The sequence below is a fragment of the Achroia grisella genome, unplaced genomic scaffold (genome assembly GCF_030625045.1).
Source record: "Achroia grisella isolate CSIRO2021 unplaced genomic scaffold, CSIRO_AGI_Agris_v1 utg39164, whole genome shotgun sequence".
Classification (NCBI taxonomy): domain Eukaryota; kingdom Metazoa; phylum Arthropoda; class Insecta; order Lepidoptera; family Pyralidae; genus Achroia; species Achroia grisella.
The window spans coordinates 107,616-117,562 of NW_026712835.1; the positions used below are offsets into that span (position 1 = coordinate 107,616).

The 9,947-nt window shown below is 36.3% G+C and overlaps 1 pseudogene; it reads right to left on the minus strand.

Moving 5' to 3' along the window:
- Positions 1-2,447: 2,447 nt before the first annotated feature.
- LOC131844074 (zinc finger protein 1-like) lies at positions 2,448-7,346 on the minus strand (annotated as a pseudogene).
- Between the last annotated feature and the right edge of the window lie 2,601 nt (positions 7,347-9,947).

Sequence of the window (9,947 nt, forward strand, 5' to 3'; positions counted from 1 at the left end):
TTTGCTTTAGGTACTCGTAAAATATACGCCGAATTTAAATTTAGTCTTATAATATTAACATCATTTACGAATAAAAAGACAAGACAGCATTTCTTGTAGTAATATGGTTTGTTTTGACAGCGCATATGACGTACATGAGAAATGTCAGCAAGTAAAACTAATGTAATATTTTCTTGTTCTATGTAACCTTTAAATGGCAGGCAAAGAGAACTGCACTCATACAGCCATTGTTTGTTACAGTGACATTGACAGCGTTTTTTTTTAAACAAACGCCTGAGAATTTTGTGGCATTTATTTTATTTGTTTCTTTTGTTTCCATTCTTATAGCTATTTTCACAGGTCTTAGGCTAATACAAATAATAATAATAATAATAATAAAATTACCACATTGCTAATGATGTACCAAGGTCAACCTTCACGTGGTACCTTCTGAAATTTATCGTTGATAAGGCTGTATGAACATTTTCTATAATAACTAATTAAACTCGATGAAACGCTGTCGATGCAATAAGGAGTAGTTAGATTTGACAAACGATCTACTTTTAGTTAATTTGTATGAACAATCAAAGATGTACAATCTTAATTTTTTAAAAATGTGTAAGGCATTAATATTTCAGAATTACAAATAAAATATCTTTGTATTTATTGTGATAACAGAGTAATTCGTATAAAGCGGACCATAAACCTTTATAGCAAATTTTCGATTGAAAGTATTGCTAACGCGCATGGTTAAGGAAAGACGCAATGTCTAAATATAGAATTATAAATAGAACGAATACTGTAGATTATCTACATAGTAATTTTATTGCGTAGACATACTCTTAATTACTGGAGAATTCGCCACAGTGGGCTAATTGGCCAGATTTTTTGCTTATCCTTTCATCCTCCACTGATGTCCCGCCAGCAAATGCCGTTGGCGCAGGCACCATCATCCACACAAAAAGCTACCTATTCGACAGTCTAAGAATAGAATCGCGTGCTGTTACAACGTAACTTTGTCACAAGTCAATTTATTGTACCCAATATAATTTAACGTATGTGGCGGATTGCTCAATTTAGTTTGCTGTTCTCTTATTCCTTTCTATCACGCCAGTATGTCGAGGTATAAATAAAATAGACGAATGCATTGAAATGTCAATATATATTTTTAATATTCATAAATTCAATATACATTATAATAATATCAAGTAAAATGAATTACTATAATTTATATAGGCAATATTTTAACACATGTTAATCTATGGGTAAGTTTAACAATCTAGAGTACTTATTTTAACAAATGTTCGTGAACCTCGCGTCAGGATGTGAGCGCCGCGCCGCTCGCCCACGATTCTGTGCTGTCACCTACTGACACCTGAGGCAACAGGCACAGAGTAGGTACAGCAACGGCGTGGCACAGAGTCGTGGACGAGCCCGCGTTTTTTAACGTTCATTACACAGTATATACGCTCACTTCACTAAATACAACAAACACATTATGGCAATAGGAATTCACATTGGCTTACATCTACCGCTAAAACTATAAATAGTTATATAATATAAACGATACAAAAGGAAGAAATACTTTTCTGCAATATGCGTATTGCACAAGTAACTAAACATTGCCATAGTACATAATGCCATTTTATGTAAAAAATAAAATTTCACTTTGTTATAAAATTCTTTGAAGCCTTAAATATAATTTTGGCACATAATTACAACTAAACTAACTAATGTTAGTGATGGGATATTTATATATTACAGGGTTCCGCATCACGCAATAATGTAAGTAATCTTTGGTTTATCTAGCCCACCGATGACAATTTGGAAGTCACTTATATTAAAATAATAATATTAAAATATGTAACAGTTCGAACAGGTTGATTAATACGTTATTAATTTATTAGTAGGTGCAGTTGTGTGGCAATCACTTGTGGTCTTATTCTTAGCCATTTGGGCCCAAACAATACTGTTAGAAGTGTTATGACCTATGACCTATATACATTGTGGTGTAAGTTAAAGATAGCGTGGATGTATACCTAAAAGGTATGACTACACCACCATGACTTTGTACTGTTGACTGACCCGCACTTGAATACTGTATGCCTGCCTTTACAGATGAAACTATGGTATACTAATGAAAATCACGTAGTTACACACTGTTCTCAATAAGTTAGGTAATTCGTTGATTAGAAACCTTTAAAAATTAATTTTATCTACTTACAATTACAAAATATAGAAATAATTATATATCTCTTAATGTATTTTCACTTAGGAACTTTCTGTTCTATCATATATACTGTAGTAAATGTGTTAATGAAGTTAGGTGTGCGGGCGACCACCCACAACGAGGCATGCAGGTACCTATATGATGATGAGCGGCGACTGTTGCTTTACATATATAATCTAAGCTGTTATTCTATTAGACTGACAAATACAAATTAAGTACTTATTAAATATGTAACACGGAATAGGTACCTGAACTATATAAACTGCATTTCTTAAAGGCGAATTGAATTACCTATTAATAAGTTTGCACATTAGTAATGACAAATCACAAGGATATAAATACAAACAACGCTCATGGAACTTTAGGACTACACATATAGGTTTATGTTACATATATTGTAAAACATCTTATTGTTACCGTGTTCATTAAACAGATGCACATTATTGTCACATATTCGTCGTGTAACGCGTTCATACACTATGCATTGTTACATTACAATTAACGTATGTAATCATATTTACATATAATAGCGTACACTATTTACATTTACTCTATATACAACTTACACTAATCTTTGGACTAACCGCAAAAGTTTTAAACATATGAGAGATCCCATAGGAGTAATATGGAATGCTTTTACCTTAAGTATTATTGTAACTATCTAAACACTTATCATTACAATACGACAAGCTTGCGCAGGCCCGTCCACCAGGCCCGCTTTATTGTTATCCAATTTTGAATGTCTCAACAACATACGATAAAATTTAAAGAAATCTAAAAAGTTGGAACTACACGTACTGTCGCGCCTTCCATCAACGTCCTAATTTGAATAAGCAATACTTTAATTATGGAAACAGCTGACGACTAGGAACGTTTATGGCATAGCGTCGACATTTATATATATATAGAAGATATCTATTTATATTTTAAGACAAAAATACTGATGCTGTTTTAGAAATAAAGCTCGGAGCCGGGAAGCACTTGGTGTGTCAGAATATGTAGTGGATGATGTTTGTGCTAAACAAGTAGAATGCACACCAATATAATTCAATGGGTACATGTAGTTACTAAATGTTATACAGCGACGATAATTAGTGATGGTTTCAATAATATATAAATTTGTAATGATATAAAACGCGTAGGTATACGAAGAATTGTTTATGGAACCAATGTCAAAGACGCAGTAAAGAATTGCGATGCGCAGAGAGAAAATAGCATGATTGACGTAGAAACAACGGATGCCCATCACTATATCACTTCATTGCATACATTGTAAGTAAGTACACTACAACCCAACATGATTACAAAGACAGTTGCAATTGCAATACATATTAATAAATTTATAAAATAAAAAAATAAACTTTAATTTATCAATGGCGCCGTTTTCATATCTTAATTACATGGACACTATACAAAAATATTCGTAACATCTATTTTTGAAGAGTATTATACTACAGGTACCGGCCTTTGGGATTCCATTACACGAAACTTAATTAAATTTAAATATTATAATAAAATAATAGCATTGGCACTTGTTTTTGGTATCATTTGGCACTATACAATATCATAAATAGGGAATCAAAATTGTTTTCTTACATATAATAAATGGCATTGAGCAATGGCCTTAATTAACTTGGAAACGAAAATACCGGGCGACGAATACTTTGTTATTATGAGTATTATTATGCAGCAGCTCGTATTTGTTCGTTCATTAACAACACTCTATGAGGTAAAGTTGTTATCAACGTGAGTAGAGTCGGATGGAATCGAATCACCTCATTCATTACAGTTGTAGGTATTCACTACTCTGTTGATAACGTGAAATTTATCACACGAAACAGGCATTGCATGCGTGGTTTCGATAGAACTTGGTTCCAATGTTTCGTGATAATACACTTGAGGGCCCCGGCGCTGTCTAGTCTCTGTAAGGCTTGCATATAGCGAACCTGTGGTTCATGTGCTGACTGTACGAGCCGGAGTGGGAGAACTTCTTGAAGCACTTGCAGCACTGGAATGGCTTCTCGCCGGTGTGTAGACGCTTGTGCTCTGTCAAATGATGTTTATGCTTGAATGCCTTCGGACACTCCAAGCATTTGTACGGACGTTGTCCTGTTGATGAAAAAATTACGAAATTTAATATATTAATACTACAAACAAAATTTTCTGAACCATCGTCATTTTTTAGGAACCTTTAGGTAAATTGTCTAGCTAAAGCTAATATTTAAAATATGATGGTATTGGTCTCGTAAGTAACGAAATAAATTATAAGTAAGCTCTCATAAGCAGAGTCATGCAGAGATTATGAGATTAAATATTCCAAATTAATTTAGTAACAATTTTCTGCCGAATATGATGACATTGTTTTTAATTAAAAATTACCAAAATTAAATAAACTATTGGTGTCAAAGAATAAACATTCCTACATTTATTGTAAATAGATGATAGGTTAAATTTAAAGATATATACCTGAATGTTCATATTTGTGTCGTGCGAGAGAACTTTGTTTCACAAAAAAGTCTTGTCGCACTGGTCGCAGACGAACTGTCCTTCGCCCTCTTTGTACTCGGCACCCTGCTTCAATTTACTTTTCTTAAGTACGGTCGCATCGTCTTCGAAGTCGTTTGCCGGATGAGACTCATCTGCCCAGGATGGACGTTCGTACGACGGACTCGATGCTCGGCTGATGTCCGTTGGCATCTGCATGTTGAGCAGAGATGATCGACCATTTGCCATATCATTATATTGAATAAATTTGTCCATAGGCATCATTGGCGTAACAGCTAGATTACGTAATAATAACCTTTCTCTTTTTTGAGCATTCATTGTTTCTCCTGGTGAAGGAGACAGCCTAAAGTCAGTGAGAGAAGAAGACGAGCAATTGGAATGTGGATAAGTGTTCAAATAGTTAGGACGGTGTGGCGTCGTACTTCGCGATGATTTCTGACTGAGGTTCACCGCTTCCTCCGTATCGGAATGTGTAACAGAAATGCTACAAGGCGGCGACGGTGACGGACTCGACGTCACCGACGGACTCGACTTTTTAGTAGACAAGTCGAGTGGCTGATCAGACATGGCTAAAGTCTGTGTCATTCGCCGCACTCTGGCCCTATTGTTCTGAAACCAAACTTGTACTACTCGGTTATCGAGTCCAATTTGCTGAGCGATCTTCTTAAACTCTTCCCTGTTAGGTCTTGGATTTACTGCGTAGTGCTCTTTTAAGACTGCCTGTTGCTCTTCACTTAATGCAGTTCGGACTCTTATTTTTCTATCATTATCATGTATAGAAATTTTGTCATCGCGATCTTCTCTTAGAAAGTCTTCGTCTTCACTTGCACTCACTCCGCTTTGTATAGAGGCACGAGCTTCTGCTTCTAATCTGTTCAATGCTACCGTTTCGGCAACTTGAGCTGCCAAACCCTCATGTTTTCTAAACAAACCTCCACAAACCATTTTCTCGTGATCTAATAAATCACTTTTATTACAGAAGACTTCATTGCATTTCCTACACCTACGATTATCTTCAGGCTCTTCCTTAATAATTATGTGTGGAGTTGGTGGTGATTCTATACTGGGGCATACATTTGCAGAAACAGGAGAAAGCTTTTCCATATTTGCCCTAAAGAAATGTTTTGTAACGGATGCATTAACAGAGTCTAATATTGTGTTATAGCCAGAATTATTGTTATTAACTTGATGGCCATTGTTATTTAATGGGACGGAATCGAAATTTCGAGAGGGTGATCTCAATTCACTATCTCGATCTTCTTGCTCCTTCTTTATGGATAAGGCTTCATCGTCTTCTATGTCCATGACGAGCTCTGCGCTCCCTTCGGAGCGTTTATCGTCTTCTTCAGTGACCTCTTCGATCATATATTCAGGGTCGACAGGTGTACCCACATGCTTTGGGCTAACTGGGCTCTCTATCTTTCTTTGATGATATTGAGATGACGCCAATTGCTCGAAAAGTTGACTAAGAGAAGTGGGAAAACTGTAAGGTGTAATTCCACTCGCAGGACTCATTGGCATCCCGGGTGGCATGTAGAAAGGATTCATTCCCGGTTGCCCCAGGGCGCCCGATGGAAGTTATTCTCTTGAGACGACATGGAGGCAAAGAAGGCAGCAGCGGCCTCGTTGTATTTGGGCAGAATAGGTAAGAACGAGTTTCCGTTCGGCGCTATATTGTTGTTGAGTTGAGACGCAACCATTGCATTGGCGCGCTTTCTCGAAGGACTCCGTTCAGGGTTGAGGGCCGGATTGTTCGGCTTGATTCGCCCCATTTTGAGATTCATTACGAGACATTTCTTAAGTCATGTGGCTCGAGTAGGAGCGGAGTGGAGAATTTCTTGCCGCAGTTGGCGCACTCGAAGGGTTTCTCGCCGCTGTGTATTCGCAGGTGTTCCTTCAGGTGATGTTTGAACTTGAACGCCTTGTCGCAATCGTTGCATTTGAATTTACGCAGAGTCGCGCTCTCGTCGTGACTGATCATGTGCCGTTGTAGTCGGTACACGTTTGTGAAGCTCTTGTGACAGATCTTCACGACTGTTGACAAAACGAAACACTAATTATTGATCGGAAAGTTCACTCATGTAAATCATATATCTATTAAATTTTTATTTGAATGAGTTGAATTATGACTTTCTATTTAATATTAGTGTTACATCTAGATTACTTTTAACTGGTTCGTGTGTTATTTACTTTTAAGGTCGTTTTCGATTGACCTTTCCAGTTGCGAAGGAATTGACATAAATCGAGAGGGACAGTTTGAGAGTCAATCATGAACAATAAACAGAAATGTGACCTAGTCGTAAACTGCAAAAGATATGGCTATGTATAATGTTTATCTCTAGGTCACATGAAAATGATACAAAGCTACCTGCTATAGTTGATGTGTTTGGTATCAAATATCATTAGGTATACAGATAACCGCATGTTATTATTACAATGCACTGACATATTTGAGTGTATCCACCTGTGTGTTTAGCGAAGTGGAGGGTCTCGTGTCGCTCGAGTTGGTCGCGCGTGGGGTACGCGCCGCGGCACTGGCTGCACGTGAGGACTGCCGGGGCCAGGGGGCGACCCTCTCGCTCCCTCCTCCTCTGGACGGTTGCCTCCGACCCGCCGCCGGCCAGCGGACGGACTGTAACAATAAAATTACTTTTATATAGATAATCATCATAATCAGTGGGAAGAACAACTTCAGAAACGTCTGATTGTCATCTGTGGTACAAGCGCGCTTTTTCTTAACAACTTTTGGTTTCGTGATGGCGCAGGAAAATATAATAAGTCGTCTTGATTTTGAAACAATAGATTGGTTAATAAATTGAATTGTTAAGTATTGGCTCTTACTCTGAAGCTAATTTAAATTGCGAATAATTTTATTTCATTTTAATTTAAGAACAATATTCTAAACGTTTTAATAGAGATGTGAGGTGTTTTAAACGTTAACTTTTTCTAATTAAATTATGTGTAGAGGTACTATTACTGCGTATTTTGTGTACGTGAGTATATCTCCAGAGGCCAGAGAATGTAAACTAATATTAATGAATTATTTAAAACGATCACAAAAACACAATATGTTCCTAAACAATATATTGAATACTGTATACCTAATGTCGTTAGCAGCGCATGGTGTATGGTTGGTAGTAAATTATACTGATTTAGCTAAAATCTCACAGTGAGTTAACTTGATTATGTCAATATCTTAATTTTAATCCTTGTGTTCCATTTTACGCACACCTAATTAATACCACAGCTTATATTTCAAACTATCGGATTTGCTTGGGCTGCGAAACGGAACAGTTGTTTTTGGTTTTTAATAGAACAGCAATAAATTTAAATATTCGTGTAATTCGAACTGTTCAGAAATGCTCATAGCGCGTATTGTTAAATTCGACAATTGGATAAGTATTTAATTCCGAGCCAAAAGAAAAAAGTATTTAATTCATCGAAGGTGATTAAAACAGATGTCGTGAATACCTTTCGGACGCGTTCGATTTTCAAAAAACAAACTCGGCGGCAACAATTCAAAATCGAATCATGTTATTTCGGTATACGGTTCGTTTTCCGCGTAATAATGTTTACAAAGCCCGTGGCGGGAGGCCGCTGTAAATCAAATATAATAAAGAGCAAAAACAACAGCAGTGACGTATTAATTAGTGCGTTCTCGGCAGACGGCGGCGTCCGGCGCGATGGCACGTTATCTACGCCGGACACAGCCGGACGAGGCCAGACCTGGTATTGGTTTTAGAAAATACGAACCCGTAATCGCCTTCGCACTCTAAAAACTAATAATTAATCTGTATTGAGCCATTTACAGCATGCCTTCTGTTACCTATGTAGATATATCTACCTATATGTACAATATAAACTGTGGTATATATAGGTAGGTATGTCGTTTTAATTGTAATAATAGATTTATTTGTACGTCGGCACATACCTATTTATAAGATGTTGCGTTCCTACATAAAGTAGATGGAATATCTGAAGTGCCTAATTAAACGAGTAGTCTATAATACTAAAGGATTCAGAACAATCACACAGCGCTATCTAGTCTCAAGATATGCAGAGCTTGTGGGTATATACTAGACACAACTGATATAAAATTTAGATATTTGTTTTTGAAATACATACATAATATACATAGAAAACATCCAGACCGATGCAGATAAGCCTTCTCAAATACAAATGTTTGAACTGTATGAGAGTCGAACCCGCGACCATTAAAACAGGTTGCGTGCTAAACTGCTAGGTCACTAGGGTTGACAATGAAAAGATGTTACCTACATACGTATCAAAACAAACTAGATACCGTTGAAGATTCCACCTTATATTTTCAAGTAGGTACCTAAACGTTATTGCAACAGTAATAATTGAATTTAGCTCCTCTCCTCTGATTACCGAATTCGTGATAACAGTCGTGAGGATATTTATAAATAATTAATTATAAAACACTTTTATTTTTTGTAATTTACTATACAAAAAAATTTAATATTAACAAATAAAATTTCCACATTTAAGTTGAACGCTACTCGCCAATAGATGGCGCTACGTGTCGATATTAAATAGAGTAAGTAGCGCGTTTGTTAAAAATGAACGTAAGGTTAATTTTTAATTTCAATATAATTGTATAAGTAGGTATTATTATTATTAATAATTTTGTAATCAATAATTAGAATGACTATATTTACACATCTACGAGTAGGTACTGCAGGCAGGAGGCGGATCTTACCTAAGGGCTTTTTGGGCTGCAGTCCAGGGCCCCGAGGATACAAAGGGCCACCAGTACTCACTGAAACAATATTTAGAATTTAAAAAAATATCTAGAATGTTAAAAAACCTATCATAAGGTTGGCAACCCTGAGATCAATCAACACATGCAAGTGCGCGTTTATCAAACGGAACGGGGAATTTCAGGTCGGTGTATTTTTTATTTGAATAGTATAATAGGGGTAGGTCCTTAAGTAGATTTAGCCTAGGGCCCCACAAATCCACGATCCGCCTCTGACTGCAGGAAAAGAAAGAATAGAAAATCATTTATTCAAATAAACTTAATTTAAGCACTTTGAATAGTCATACGTGTATAGGTAGTACATACCTACACACTATTTCTAAACAATTAGATATTGTTGAACGCTGTTGCATATTTATATGCTCTTTTATACTACATTAATCTCATTAGCTTATAAATATTTTAGATTTAAACAACTTTGTATTTCAAATTCCTGATGTCTGTCACAAT